The 16,686-nt window shown below is 33.6% G+C and overlaps 1 protein-coding gene across 4 annotated transcripts in view; it reads left to right on the top strand.

Annotated features, from left to right (window-relative positions):
- The window catches only part of LOC106478647 (transmembrane and TPR repeat-containing protein CG4050-like), a 109,536-nt gene that overhangs the window by 42,695 nt on the left and 50,155 nt on the right, over positions 1–16,686 (top strand). The window contains exon 1 of one of the 4 annotated variants that reach the window (XM_022382280.1): positions 8,010–8,015. The exons of 2 other annotated variants lie outside the window; for them this stretch is intronic. The gene's annotated coding sequence lies outside the window, so the exon portion shown is untranslated. Of the gene's footprint in view, positions 1–8,009; positions 8,016–11,338; positions 11,394–16,686 lie in introns of those variants that run through there. One more of the 4 variants, XM_022382281.1, reaches the window with a different exon arrangement.

Raw genomic sequence — 16,686 nt, 5'->3', positions numbered from 1 at the left:
CACACACACACACACACACACACACACACACACACACACACACACACACACACACTAAAATGTATTACATAGAAAAATAATCCTTAAATGTGTTTTTCGAGAATTTAGCACTTACCATATCACATCAAAAATATGTGATGTATTTAATGTCGATCGTACAGCAAACGACGAAAGAGCTAAAACTGTCTTTCAACGATAATTTTAGTATAATAGAGCTATCGAGCAATAATAATAAAATTGTACTCCTCGGCACATCTTTTGCAGAGAAATCTTCTTTTGAAAATAAATTATTTTCCTTGTTTGTGTATGGCCCGGCATGGCTAGGTGGTTAGGGCGCTCGACTCGCAATCTGCTGGTCGCGGGTTCGAATCCCCGTCCCACCAAACATGCTCGCCCTTTCAGCCGTGGGACGAAATAATGTGATGGTCAACCCCGTTATTCGTTGGTGAAAGAGTAATGAGTTGCCTTCCCTCTAGTCTTACACTGCTAAATTAGGGACGGCTAGCGCAGATAGCCCTCGTGTAGCTTTTGTGGGAAGTTCATAACATAGTCCATTTTTGTTTCAAGACTTGTTGGAAGTACATTTGCTTTTGCAAAATAATTTACCTATAGAAGATCTAGTCATTATGCACTGGGAGAATGTACAAAAATCGTGTTTACTCGAGTTGCAGTCGCAAGTGCAAGATTGGGAGGTGTGATATTTGAATGAAGCTTTGTGGATGCATTTACTGTTGAAATCGAAGCGGTTAGAAAGAGAGGTAGTCCAGAAACATTATAAACCAATCAAAAGAAAACAAACATGAGTATCATAAATAGTAAGAATAAGATGCATTGTTTTTCTCATTGTAATCGCTTTCGTTATCTTTAGATCGCTCAGTGATTTACACGGTTAGACATGATTGGTTAGACCTCAACCAACGGAAGTCATAAAAATAGTTGAAAAAGGTTTATTGTTGTTTCTACTAAGTACTCGTGGTGTCCCAGATATCAAGAACATGTTGAGCGACATTCTTACAGTGCAAATCAAGGTAAAAATGGAATAACCATGAGAAAAAGTAGCCTTTATCAACACCAAACCATTTTGAGAATTTCATACAAATTGTTATATGAGAAATTGGTCCAGCGGATTTCACCTTCTTCAAAATTCCCATAAAAAAATGGCCCGGTGGTTAGGGCTATCGGCTCGCAAACTGTGGGTCACGGGTTTGAATCCCTGTCACCGAACCATTTCGCACTTTCCGCCGTGGGTGCGTTATAATGCGACGATCAATCCCAGTATTCGCCGGTGAAAGAGTAGCCAAAGAGTTGGCGGTGAATGGTGTAGACTAGCTGCATTCCCTTTAGTCTATCACTGTTAAATTGGGGACGGCTTGCGGAAAGTTAAAAAAAAAAATAATAATAACACGTCAATCTGTGTTAGATCGGCTCGTGATTCTATTCGCAAAACAATGTTTACAATGTTTCTAGTCACATAAAGTGTGTAATTTTACGGTCAACAGTTTGTGTGTTCGATGTTATAATATCATTCTTAATTTTCATAAAAATACAACAATAAAGACCTACACTTACCTCCGTGGTACAGCGGTATGTCTGCGGACTTACAACGCTAGAAACCGGGTTTCGATACCCGTGGTGGGCAGAGCACAGATAGCCCTTGTGTAATTTTGTGCATAATTAAAAACAAACAAGTTTACAAGATTATTAAAAATTGTTAATTTAAAAGGGGGAATGTGGATCGTAAAACAAAATAAAGAAACACGATAGCTAGCTGTAGACATTATTTACTCAAGCTACAAATCCCTATTTGACTCCTCTAAACATTATTCTAGCTTAATAGCATGGAGTCAAAGTAGGGATTTGTAGCTTGAACAAATAATGTCTATAGTATATCCAGCTTCGTATGCTTACCTTGTTTACTATCTCTATTTGCAAGTTTTTAAATTCCCACAGTTTTATTTATCTCGTGTCTCAAACCTTAAGCCTGTTTGTTTACTTTTTGTGACTGCATTTACACTTTAAGCTAGCTGTTTTGTTTCTGTACTTTTTGTACGATTCTCATTCCCTTTTTTAAATTAATAATTTTTAATAATCTTGTTTCTGTATCTATTGTGTCCATCATGGACCTAAATCTGTATAATAGTAATACTGTCCTTTTTGAAGCAGTTGATGCTCTCTAGGGATACAATGACAATCTTTGGATTGGCTTCATGCAGATTAGAAGGCTATCGCTCCTGACATCACTGCCGCAATGTTATCTTTAATGGTGGTACTGTATATATGCTCTGTACGATATATGGTGATCAACATACCACATGTTATGTATATTCTTGTAAAATACATTGTATATATATAGCTAGAATATTTATATCCTGTAGCTACATGGGAAGTCTGCATACACTAGTATGGAAGAACTAACGAACTATACTGAAATGGTGCATATACTAGATTTTGTAACTGATGAGTTTTATATATGCTTTATATTTGTTGTTGTTGTGTTTTTAATTGTAAAGCCGTATGTATATAAATAGCCACATGAACTTTTCAAGTTGTATAGATGCATGCATATATATTCAATGCAAATATATGAAAATGTGTCATAACATACTAGCATATACAAATAAGCATTTTATATATTTCTTATATATTCCCCCTTCCTCTTCCTCCTCTCCGCTGGCCGTAGTAACATCGGTTACGGTTTTGGTGCAGCTCACTAAATTGCCTCTTAGAGTAACTTTCTGCACACTATACAATGTCGAAAACGCATTAATTAACAATTAGGAATTGATTACATTAATATACCTCCCTCTCAATTTCTGGTGGAGTTTGGGTTGTAACATTCCTACGACCCTCTTCCACTGTGATGAACCTAAACTTTGGTGGGTCGTCGCTGCTTCGTACTTTATCTGAAACAAATTATTTTCTAAATATATAGCTACAAACTTTCTGCCTCACTTTTCCTAGAATCGCCATCATTTTCGCCATTTGCTTGCACGATTTTTGCTACTCCTTATAATTGGCTTCAATGATGGCTACTCTATCTGCAGTATCTATAAAATTTGCAATCGGGTAGTGTGGGCTATAATTCGACACTTAGGATTGGCAATCGCTGTGGTTGCCGATCCGATACTCAAAACTGACCTGATGCTATCTTTTAAGCTACAGCTTAAAGATATCTGTTGTGGGAGACTAGCCAATACTGTACATGATGATTTACTGTTGCTATTGACTATTTGATCGCATTAGTTCGAAATGTCAAAATTTAAGCTGCAACTGGAGATTGTCATGGAGAATTGTTTGAAAATGTAGTAAGCATTTATAGTTTGTGTAACATAATTATCTATATATAACGCATAGCAATGGGCATACAGATGCTTTGATTAAGACAACCCTCACAAGGCGCATATGAAATTTTACCAGTAGAAAAGCAGCCTTTTTAAATGAGAATATACGTCTGAAACATCGTTTTAAACAAACTTTCGTGTTTTTTAAAATAATTATTCTATGAATATGTATAATAAAATTTAATATTATGTATATTTTTTACGCCATCACTTCATACATAACAAATAAAGAAACAATTTTCAAAAAGAAAATAAATGTAGGGATGGCATTTGCATCATTCCTACATATCACAGACACACAGTGTAGTAAAATGTTAACAGACAAACACAGGATAAATTAAACTCAGTTGTGATTGAATAATTATATATATATATTGCTATATGTTAATTCTTGTCTGTGCTATTATGTAGGGATGATGAAAATGTCATCCCTACTATCTTGTTTGCATTGTTTTTGAAGGATTGATATTAGCCATCCCTACCGTCACTTCCATTTTCGAAAATTATTTTTTTCCTTGTTGCTTGTTATTTTTAATGCAGTGTTTCAATAGACATGGGAAAGTTGTATTTATAACCGAGTTCTAAATGCAAGGAGGCTACAACTGTATTATTTATTTCTTATTGGCTGGTAATTCTTGTTTCACCCTGTACTTAAGCTTTTGAAAGAACACCAAATTTCCATAAGAAACCTAACTTCAAGGGGAAATAACATCGTTTACACTAGAATTAGGATTTTTTAAAACTAATTACTAGCTTTTAATAATACTTATAAAAGCGGATATTCCGTTTGAAACTATGCCACCTTAGTGAAATTAGTTGACACCATTGTTTTGGTTTTTGAGTTATCATGTAATAATAAAAAAAGAAGAAGAATGAAGAACAAGATATTCAAACTTTTTGCTATGATATTTATGGACATTCCCAGAACTTATAACTTTGTCATTACATAGATATTGTTATAAAAGGAAACACAGTATATATATATTATTGTAAAGTTCTAATGACCTATTGAGGAGATATGTAAAATACCGTTTCGATGAACAGTCCGAGCCGTCCCTACGTAGGTACTGCGACCGCCAACCTGGTTGGGTTCCTAAAGACACCGGTTGTATAGTGTACATGTTACAGTCGTCTAGTGTTCTATTATTGGCTGGTAATTCCTGTTTTACCAGATATTTGAAAGAAAACTAATTTCTAGGGGTAATAATAACATCGTATACACAAGAATAATGTTTTTTTAGCTTATGAAAAATATAGAAATAAAAATAAGTACCCTACACAATGCGCAAGGATCTGTTTAGTAACATTGCCCAGGTTTGATTGTAATACTCGCGCCCGTTTGTACTGTAGGCTGGCGTTACAATAAGAATAATAAAACGAACAACAATGGGCGATCCCTATTATGAACCACTACTGTGGTTCATGATTATCCTGCTGTTGCAACTTTGTACAACTCATAATAAATGTTTTTACGCCTGCTCTGATAACGTAAGTGGAACATTTGTTTCTTGCAGCCATTGTTTACAGCGCCATATTAAAACAATGTATTTCTATCAAGAACGTGTTGTTATTCTCAGGTGCACTGATTTCCTTTAAAAGCATTCGTGTAGGATCCGTTTAATAACAGGTTTGACGGAAAATGTGTTACAGGAGTAAATCTCAATTATTTTACTCTGACTGAGTTTATGCAGAGAAATAAGCTGGGCACAATGTAAAACACAACAAAAACAATATTTATTCAACGCTTAGACTATAACAAAATTGAAAAATGCACAAGACCAAAGATAGCACCTTTACTGGGTTATCAGTTCGCCTAAGAACTTGTTGGGCCCGGCATGGCCAGGTGGTTAGGGCGCTCGACTCGCAATCTGCAGGTCGCGGGTTCGAATCCCCGTCCCACCAAACATGCTCGCCCTTTCAGCCGTGGGGGCGATATAATGTTGTGGTCAATCCCACTATTCGTTGGTAAAAGAGTAGCCCAAGAGTTGGCGATGGGTGCTGATGACTAGCTGGCTTCCCTCTAGTATTTCACTGCAAAATTAGGGACGGCTAGCGCAGATAGCCCTCGTGTAGCTTTGCGCGAAATTCAAAAGAAACAAACAGTTCATAAGAAGAATATTCCTAATTTGCTGTATATATATATATATATATATATATATATGTGTGTGTGTGTGTGTGTGTGTTGTAATGACAGTTTTATTGCTTGTTCTTTCATGTTCCTAGCGAGATAAGGCAGGCTTGTTTTGTTTAAATACTGGAAGTAGGTTAAACTTAAAAGTTGTATCCATTTTGACCGGTTGGAATAGATTACCAATTTTTTATTATCTCGGCTAGAATGTGGAACATCGTTAAACTTCTGAGATGGATTAAGATATTGTCAAGTTAGGCTTTCAAATTCGATTTCTTCTCTTCTATATTTTCAAGCCATTAAGATTTAAGTCACCTGCTAAACTAATGTTTAGAAGAGCAACGTGACGATTGTATAACTGCTATACCATCAACTTGTGTTTATCCTCCTTCAGTGGTATTTATTATGGTGTGTGCTTATCATTTTCTCCACCCTATAAAAGACAGAGGAATAATTGTTATTTTCAGAGTTTAGTGGGGTAAGATATTTCACAGGGAAGTTTAAAAATATGTGTTAAATTACACGGTTGTGACACATAAATATAGACCTTTAATTTTTTTGTAATGCATTGGCAAACCTAGAACTATAAAAGGTTAAAACTCTTTCAAACTACACTAATATTTAACTTTGTAGATACGAGGCAGTTTTACCTTTTAGAAAATTTGGGAACATAATTATCATAAAGCTCAGAAATAGTGTTTGTTTTTTGCTATTGCTAGTCAAAACGAATTCTATGCAGCAGTTTCCGAGATTGTAATCATTAAATTGTTCTTTCTAAGCTGTCGAAACGAACTGTTGTTGTTATTGATACCATCAGTGTTGTTCAGTCCGGTAGAGGGCGTAGAAAGTATGTTAGAGTTTAGCTGCTATCAAAGCTCAGATCACTCGCAGCATGCACAACATTCAATATCCAGCTAAATTCTCATAAGAACCATACACAGCTGTGTAGAAAAGAGAATAATAAAAGAATCGTCGATATTTAATTGTAAGTGTGATGAAACAGTGCTGGTTATGAGTATTACTAGCGATGATGTGATGTTTCATTACCAGTGATGGTGTGATGTTTCATCACACCGTTATAGCTTTTGTGTTATAACACCATACAAGTTAACCAATGATACTCTCGCAAGCGAGTTCCTACTGATTGTGTTCATTCGTTATACAAATTCCCTAAACTTTGTCTTGAATTTACAGAACAAGGCTTTCTCGGTTGTGTGAAAAGTACTGCAGAGGAAACAACAAAAAATATATAGACGTTTGTACAAGTGTAGACAATCACCCGCAAATTTTAGGCCTGCTGCATTACTGAAATATAATGTCGTCAATAACAGTTGAAGCATGAGAGGTTATACATGACTAATTAATAGTCATTATTCGTATTCTTAAAGGATACAGCAGTCACGATAGAGAAGAGGTGATGATTTATTGAAAAGAAACAACAACTCGGACAGATTTTCCCAAATCCAACTTAACACCAGTCTGAACTTGCATTTTTTCCCGAGCACAAAAAACGTGTAATGACAAAATACGGTACTAGAGTAATTATCCTTAAATTTACAACGAGTATTACATTAAATGTAACTTCAACCTGTTTACAAGCTTACTTTGTGTCACTCCACAAGTATTATTGCTTTGTGTCACTGCAAACATTGTGTAGTTGCATCTAAAAAATCGCGAATTTCTCAACCATTTACCTCAGGTTTAATAGAAGATGTGTAATTAAGACACATGTCCTGTGTGTCTCTCTTATTAAATGAGTTTTTGTAGAAATAGTTATTGAGTTGGTTTTGTGTATTAATTATTTTCTGAATCAAGTCAGGAGATGATAATGAAAACAGTGATTTTTTTAAATCTAAAAAGTAACTGTGAAGCTCAATCTATCAATCGTTGCTTTTATTCTCGGTTCTCCTTTTTCTTGTATATTTTAAGAACGTAATTATACTCGTGTGTCTCACGTTTTTTGTTTTTTTTTTCAATAGTAACGTTTAGTTTTTGCTGTAGTTCAGTTGAATGTAAAGATTTACAGTTAGAATAGACACTTGAAATAAAAAAAGTAAAGGAATCATAAACACGCATTTATTTAGATTTGGTAGTTTTTTAATGTCTTTCTTTGAGATACTATACCAGTTAAACGTGATTACAATCGTTAAAAGGTTAGATGTTAAGCCTTTTCTTCATCAGTGTTGGTAAACCTCATTATTAAGAAGTAAAGGTTTAAATTATATGTAGCACTTAAAAGATGTATGAAAACGTGTAATTTACTACATTAAAATTAAACATGCATATTAGAGACTGATAAATATGTGAACCAGAGAAATATTCTTGGATTTATACTTATTAAAGGCTTAAATTAAATTTCTTTTTCTAGAACCACTAAAGGCTTTCAAGCCAGATTTTTCATCACAAACCTTCTCACACCTAATTATTCCTTAAAGATACTCAAAAATTAACTTCAAATACATCCGTACCCTCTTTTCGGTGACATTTAATTATAGATTTGCTTAACAGAAAGTACTTACACTTCAGTCATCCCATGACGTTACAAGGTTGCTTATTTTTCAACCACCATAGCCTTTTGTTGTTGTTGCAGAATATCCAGAAACTATAGAAGTCCTTAAACTGAAAAACATTTTGAAATTTGGATCAAAAATTACACTAATACTGAAGTTGGAGAAGCACATTATTAAACTATCTGTCAAGAAGGATACAACTAATTACTTTCAGAAGACCAGTAGCCAATTATCTATCAGTGGATGGAAGTACAAAATTGTATTGTTACTTGATAATATTGTGAAGCATTTTGAAAACAGAAATGAAATTATAATATAATTCAAATAGATAGAAAAAAATAACTGATAACTACATTTATTCAACAGATATTTTAAGCTATTCCTTCACAAACTTTCACCATAGTCATTTGATTCACCATTTTTGTATAGTATTCAAAAATTTCACAAATCTCAGGAATTCAGGTTTATTTATTCTCATGTTGGATTAATAAAGTTGTTTGTTGGTTGGTTAGTTGTCAAGCGCAAAGCTACACAATGGACATCTTTGCTGTGCCCACTATGGATATCGAAACCGGTATTTAGGGTTATAAGCTTACAGACTTACTGCTGAGCTACTGGAAGTTCTATATCAGTGGTTCCCAACCTTTTCTCCACCAAGGACCCCTTTTATTATCTTTTTTTTTTCTACGGCCCCCATGTTTTTGAAAGATTCCGCCTACCTAACAAACTGTTTTTATTAACTAATAATTAACTCGTTCTCCCACTTTTCATTATCAAATAAAAGACATATATAATTGAGTATGCAATTAAAAAAACATCAATATTAAAAAACTTACTTGTTTAATGAGATGGTATTACCTACGCGGACCCCCAGGTTGGGAACCACTGTTCGATATTAATAGACTTATCGACTTCACATAACAAGGGTTTGGGTTCAGTGACTGTAATTAAAAGTGTACACCGTTTAAACAACAAAAACATTTTCTGAATCTTAAAAACAAGTACTGTGCACGATTTTGACGTTATTACTGTGCATACTAGCTGTGTATCTTAGTATGACCTAATAAATATTTAAGTTAATTCAAACACATTTGGATGAAAACAGTTCTTAAATAATTCCACCAAACAAAAATTCCGAATTTCATCTGGACAAAAAGTTCAGTTTTACAATTGTTTAATTATTATAGCGTTTTAAAATATTAAATTTCAAAAATAATTTTGGTGCAAACCTATACCTAATATTTTATATAAAATCGATGTTGTATTTTGATGTAAGCAACCCAACCAATTTAAACATATTTTTATATGAGGAAACCTATCATAATAATGCAACGCCATTTAGAAAAAAAAAAAAAATTACCTGCCGTGTTTGAAGTGTAACTATAATTTTCAAATTCTGGGTGTATCATCTTATTCAGGCCGGGCGTGGCAAAGGGGTTAGCGTACTCGGACGTCAATCCAAGTATTCATGGTTTACAGTGCATTGCTTTAAAACTCCGCTCTTTATTTTATGGTTGTGAGTTCCATATAGTTTTGGCATTATTTGCTCACAATGCGCAGAATCAAAGTTTGCTCTGTAATCATCTTAGAAAATGGTATAATATAAAAAAAGTCCTTGCTATAAATGAATATTAAATTTGCATTTTCTTATTTCTACATGTTACAGAGATAATATATATTATCAATAGAAATAGAATATATTAGAAATAGAAATATATAGCGACACGTTAAGTTAGCCATTATTATTTTATCTAACTTACATTTGTAGGCTGAACTGTTTTCCTGCCCTTTATGATAATATTTACCATCCCATATGAATCTTACCTTTTTTTTTTGTACCGTCAATACGAACTCATAATTTTTAAAAGTACAAGGTTGACTCCACCGTATATAGTATTAATATTTTATCAGACAGGCAGTAGCACTGACTTATATAGGGATGGCTCGGATTGTTCATCGAAATGGTATTTTAAATATCTCCTCAATATATCATCAGAACTTTACAATACTCTTTACAGTATTTCCTTTTATAACAATATCTATGTAATGATTGAGTCACAAGTTCTGGAAATGTTTGTAAATATCAGAGCAAAAAGTTTGAATTTTTTATTCTTCTTTCTTATGCTTTTTTTTTATTACATGATGACTCAAAAACCAAAACAATGGTGTCAACCAATTTCACGGAGGTGACATAGTTTCAAACAGTATTTTTAACTAGTAGTAATTTTAAAAAATTATAACTAATGTAAACGAGGTTATTATTACCCCTTGAAGTTAGCTTCCTTACAGAAATTTGGTGTTTTTTTTTAGTTTTTTTTTTAACTTAAGTACAGGATGAAACAGGAATTACCAGCCAATGATTGATAAACAATAAATATTACAGTTGAAACCTCATTGTATTTAGAACTTGGTTATAAGTACAACCTTCCTATGTCTATTGAAACACAAGATTAAGATAAAAACAAGTAAATAAAGTTTTTAAAAAGGAAGTAAATGTAAGGATGGCTAATATCAATCCTTCAAAAACAATGCAATGTATGGATGTAGCAAATGCCATCCTTACTATCCTGTTTGCATTGTTTTTGAAGGATTGATATTAGTCATCTTTACATTTACTTTCCTTTTTTAAAGTATTTTCTTTACTAGTTCTCTTTTGAAATGTCTTTACACTATAATACCAGAGATATTTTGACATGTATATACAGGTATCTTAATGCGAAGTATTAGTCCAAACTCCAATCTTGAATTATAGTTTTCAATGTTGTTTTTTTTAAGTTTTAATCCATTCACTCAGTATTCTAAGTGCTACGCTGGAATTATTTTTGGCTTTTAGCATAATATGTGATTGGCAAAAAGTAATTGTAGATCTAATTCATAAATCTGAAGAAAAAAAAGTGACAAGTTCGACAGGACAACCTTTCTCTCTACATTTTTGTGTTTAGGACCTTCGTTTTTTATACCTTTCACTCCTCTGTCTCGTCAATCCTTTATATTCATGTTATGCATGTTAATACGATGCGGGTAACTGAAGCTTCAGATTGATACTCCCATACCCAGTACATATCAGCTGGACTGCATTTTTTCATAACTTACGAAACTGGTTCAAGAATAATCTTAAGATTAAAATTTATAAAAGTCTACGCCATGATTAGTTTATTCCTTAAGTACTCCCTTGTGGTGAATAGTATTTGTTTCCCATATACAGATATATACAGGGTGGGCCATAGTATCCCGTTCCCCTTCGTTTACATTGTATTTAGCAGGATATAAACGAACAACCTCTGCACAAATCTCATGTTTATATCGTCGCTTGCTCTACCAGCTTTGATTTCTCTGTTCAGAGTGATTGCACTTACTACCTGGAAGGACAGGACAGGCAAGTAAAACTAGGGCACGAACTACAGTGCAGTAAAGGTAAAACGTATTCTGTTGTATTCTTTGTGTTGTAAGTGAAGAATATTCTTAAGTAGACCCCTCAGAACGGTGAGAATATACTTCGTATTAGATTTAAGATGTAGTTATTGAACTGAATTCTAATAATGCTTCTTCAGTTCACCTAACAATAAATAACTAGCATTACACAGGTGTGAACAGGTGTGCTGTGCTGTTGGAGCGCTGCTCCAGTACCTGAAGTTGAAATAGGTATCAAAAAAATAAAATGTTATCTCGGAGTATCACAGAACACTGACTGTTTGTGATTCACATTGTTCAATGAAGACCGCCCAGTCACTTTTTCAGGAGCTGGTATCAGGCACCATGCGAACGCTCCGGCTCAAGTACAGGTGTAGGAGCGTTAAAATTTTGTTTTTTTTGTAGTACGTCATGTGGATATTAAGACACACAAGTATAATACTAAAACACTTAATAAAGTACGTTTAATAATTATTCTGTGTGTTTAAAATGTTGACATTTTTAGAAGGCTTATTATTTATATGATATATAACTAAGTCGTTTTTGTTTAGTTACTTGTGTTGCCAAGACACAAGGTTTGCAAAGCATTATAAAAGTAAAAATTGTTACTATAGTAGTGCAGTTGGAAATATAGTAAATTAATAAGATATGCGTTTTCAAAACTTGTTTTACTGTTATTGAACTTTATAATGTACTCAGTGTTACGTATTAGAAGTTAAAATGATCTGAAACTGAGTTAATTGATAAATTTAAATATAGTAGTTAAATTGTACTTTGGATTTTGTATTTAAATAAATGCCGTTATATAGTCAGTTTATGATATATGCAAACAAGATTGATACACAGTTTTCTTTTTTTTAACACAAATACGTTTTAATATATACACAACAATACAATTCACAATAACAGTTATTACAAATACTTGTTACAAACAATGATTTATAAACAAAAGTTTCACAAACTTACAAACAATATAAAGTTTTCTTTCTAGTATGGAAATTCCTTGATATCTTATCGAGGGTTCACGATGAGCGAGTTAATTATGAGTTGATGTAGATACGATTCGCCGAGTAGCTAGCTAGCTTTGTCCTTTGCCACACACGCTGAGTTTTCGTCCTTCGTTGAAGTTAGGTAACGTTTTTGTTAAAATACTAATGTCCGATGAGAATCCACTGAAGTTAAACGATTTGTTATGTTCGAAATTTGTAAATATTCCTGGTCAAATATCTTAAGTTTTTCGATTGGTAAGCGTTATAAAAATCACAATTATAGCTTCCGAAGTTTATAGTATACTGTTTATAGCGAACTACTAATAGACACTCTTCTTTTGGCGCGTCGTGTTGTTGTATTTATAGGCGTGGTAAGGTTTTCTAGAAAATTCAGATCACTTAACAATACTGAGCTATATTTAAACGTTTACGTATATAGATATATTGTTGATTCCTACTCTAGAGAATCTTCTACAACTTTGGAGAATAGGCAGAAGTTTTGCAATACATATCTAATACTACAAGCTATGCATGTTTTTAAATATAAACTTAATCTAAACAACATTCATATTGAAATAAATAGATAACAAATTCGTTACATCAGTTTTGTTAATTTTTTCTTGCTGTTTAGTTTAAAGAGAGTTGCGTGTTTTCTCTGTAATATATGCATATTCAATTTTGAATTAATATAAGTGGTTTTGAATAATTAATGCAGCATTTCTTTTCTTTATTTAAAATGGACTCGGAAAAAATGGAAATAGGTTTTGAATATGAAGTCTTTATCCTCATGGTGACGTCACACGCTTGAAAGAATTTGACAGGGTTCCGTCACTATAGGATTTAGCAGTACACATTTTGAATATGCATCAGTACGTAACAACTACTTCTAACATATAGTCGCGTGGAACAGTATGTATCCAGATTGCATTTTAACTTTGTTTGGTGTTTCACATGTTGGGCATGCCACCGAAAACTTATCGTTTTCGTAAATAGTATGTAACAGCCCGTTCCGACATAAATATTCACATACTCATATCATAAATATGTGCTCAAATCGGGAATAACCCTTATCCTTAAAGGCATTGAAACAAAAAAGAATATGGATCAACTTGGGGCATCATGACCATCCAAAGAAAGACCTGTAACAAATCGTACCTCCAGCCGTGGTAGCAAAATACGACGTCTTGTAACAGGTAAGAACCAATAAACACAGAGCTGACTAACGAAAGTTGTCCATGTGTTCCAGGCAAGAATACGTAACATAATCAAAAAGGATCTCCGTCTAGAAAATCGACACAAGACACACATACACAAGTAGCTTACATGACATATTTGTTCAACGGTCACATAACTCGTGTACCTGTAGAATGAAATAGGTATTCATGCTATTACATACAAAGACATACCGGTCAAGTCATCTTATCAGCGTCAGTGGACTTTTGTGTGATTGGACTAGTTAAAAAGGCACTGGAAAATTGTTGTTCTCGTGCACTAGATGCATTATGGAAAGTGCCAGGGAGGAGGGTTGTGCTTTAAACGTGAAAATCTTTGACAATTGAAATTACATTGCAGTGCTATTGTCAAGATTGCACCGTCGTCAAATAGAGCATAACCGGGTGTGGCGGCATTGACTATAACGACTTGGCATGACCCCAAAATCATTTTAATGTGACTTTCTCACCTTCTGCGTATTAAGGCTTTAAAAATGAAATCTTAGCCTGTAACATTTTTAGGATTACAGTATTTAAGTGCAATTGCCAAAATAAATAAAAAATCTAATTAAAATCAGGTTTATTACCAGTTCAGTAATAATCATTAACTTTTCCTTTGCTTAAGAAAAGGCTTAACCATAAGTGTTTGTGATAACCATAGCTTATCATTCTTCGTCGAGCAGTATCTGTAAACCAAACTGCAGTAATGTTCCATTTAAAACCAAACAATCGAAGTACACTATGCTTTCAATACAAATAAACAAACTGCTGCGGGAGCTATATTGTTTGGCTTATCCCTAAAACATTCGAAGATTGCTTGAGTCTGTACGGTTGAAGCTAAGATTGTGGAAATGTTTTGTGGTAACAAACCGACAGAATAAGATTACAAAGTTTTTAATGATAGACTGATAAGTAGTAACTGACTAGGCGTTTAGAGAGGATCATAAATGCACTTTGTTTGGTATGGGGGGAGGTAATTAATTGTGGGTATTAGAACTTACAAATCCAGGATTGTAAACTAGGCGATTGTTACCGAAACTTTCCAGCTATGACTGGCCAACCATGTATAATATGTGTTCACACGCACGCGATTATGTTTGAATTTATGTTCGCTGTAAACTCAAGTTTTGTCTATAACCTCCTTTAGAATATTTTAAAAATAAAATCTAGTGCATGAAAATGATTAGTTTGAGGAAATAATTGTACGGGTGTTTTACATATTATAGAAATGTTGGAGGCGTTAACTGATCCAATTATATACAAACACCGTACTAGTTTAAGTTAAATGTAAATATTGTTGTACAAGTATATGATAAGGAAAACATTAGAAAACGTTTGTTCCTTTTTAATTTATAACATAGTTGAAGTTTTTTCAAACACTTGAATTGAACATTTAGATAAGCATTTATCCAAAAATTATAAATAGATAATCAAAGAGTGTACAGGTAATATTGATAACGCAGAATAAGAAGGAAGTTGAAATGTAAACAGTTTTCAGGGAATTATTATTTCATTTTATGAGCAGCATAACAAGTAAAAGATCTGAACTTCACTCTGAAATGTTTTTTATAAGAATGGCCCGGCATGTCCAAGTGGCTATGGCGCTTGACTCGCAATCTGAGGGTCACGGGCTCGAATCCACGTCCCACCAAACATGCTCTCCCTTTCAACCGTGGGGGCGTTATAACGTGACGATCAATCCCACTATTCGCATGGTAAAAGAGTAGCCCAAGAGTTGGCGGTAGGTGGCGATGACTATCTGCCCTTCCTCCAATATTTCATTGCTAAATTAAGGACGGTCAGCGCACATAACCCTAGTGTAGGTTTGTGCGAAATTCAAAACAAATTAAAATATTTACATAAGTTTTCGCAAACGTCATTTTCATTTTATCGGTTTCATAAACCTTTAGATTTCTACTCGTACATATATTATATGATAAAAATATCCAAAATGTGTCGGGAAACCTTTGTATTGTTTTTATAACTAACTATATTAAGGGTTTTGATAGGATGCGTTTTAATTTACCAAGTATTTTTCATTAATGTCAGATGAAATAAAACTAAATGTTTCTTACCGGTTTAATTTCTAGGGCTAAAACATATTTTAATAATTTTACATATCAGCCGTTTAATTCGTATTAACAATTAACTCACAGACTTGTTAATAAATATAATTATTTGTTTAAGAAAATAGGAATATCCAAACAATAGTTTATCTAACAGTAGTACTTACTGTAAATCAAACAAATGTTTTCTCAAGTTTCAATCTTTAGGGTATTGTTGTGCAATCGTCGAAAGGTTGTATAGTTGTATTATGATTATTTTGAAATAAGTGGTCAATTTGAATTATAAGAAAAATTAAATACAGTTTGAAGGCCCGGCATGGCAATCTGCGGGTCGCGGGTTCAAATCCCAGTCACACCAAACATGCTCGCCCTTTCAGTCGTGGGAGCGTTATAATGTGACGGTCAATCCCACTATTCGTTGGTAAAAGAGTAGCCCAAAAGTTGGCGGTGATGACTAGCTTCCTTCCCTCTAGTCTTACACTGCTAAATTAGGGACGGCTAGCGCAGATAGCCCTCGTGTAGCTTTGCGCGAAATCCATAACAAAACAAACAAAATACAGTTTGTATGTAATGTTTTGAGTTTTATTGTACTCACCCAAGTTAATCTGCATTTATGAAGGATTTGTAAAATATGTTGCTTTGACTGTAGTACTTTAATCTTCTGAATTATCCAACAGACAAGACTGGGCTTCACACTTAGTTTCTGAAATACAGTTTATTTTTTTCGTTTGTAGAATGTATCGAAGAGTGAATTGTTATAGGTTAATTACTGTGCTTGACCTCCGAGTTCTCATTGTCAGTGGGTCATCTCTCATTTTGGGGGTTATTCTCATTTTCAAATGAAATCCGGTTGAAAGATCGTTATATTACAGTATTAATTTCAGTATGAAACTTGTAACCCTTTTGACTGTTACATCACATGTGACGGATTTATTATTCTATATTTATTTTAATATTGATGTTTGTTTAAATGAAATTGATATTTAGAAATGTACATAACGTATACTGTTAAACATGTATTGCGAAACTC

This window comes from Limulus polyphemus, unplaced genomic scaffold (assembly GCF_000517525.1).
Source record: "Limulus polyphemus unplaced genomic scaffold, Limulus_polyphemus-2.1.2 Scaffold237, whole genome shotgun sequence".
In the NCBI taxonomy this organism is placed as follows: domain Eukaryota; kingdom Metazoa; phylum Arthropoda; class Merostomata; order Xiphosura; family Limulidae; genus Limulus; species Limulus polyphemus.
This window is presented reverse-complemented; position numbering and strand designations above follow the sequence as displayed.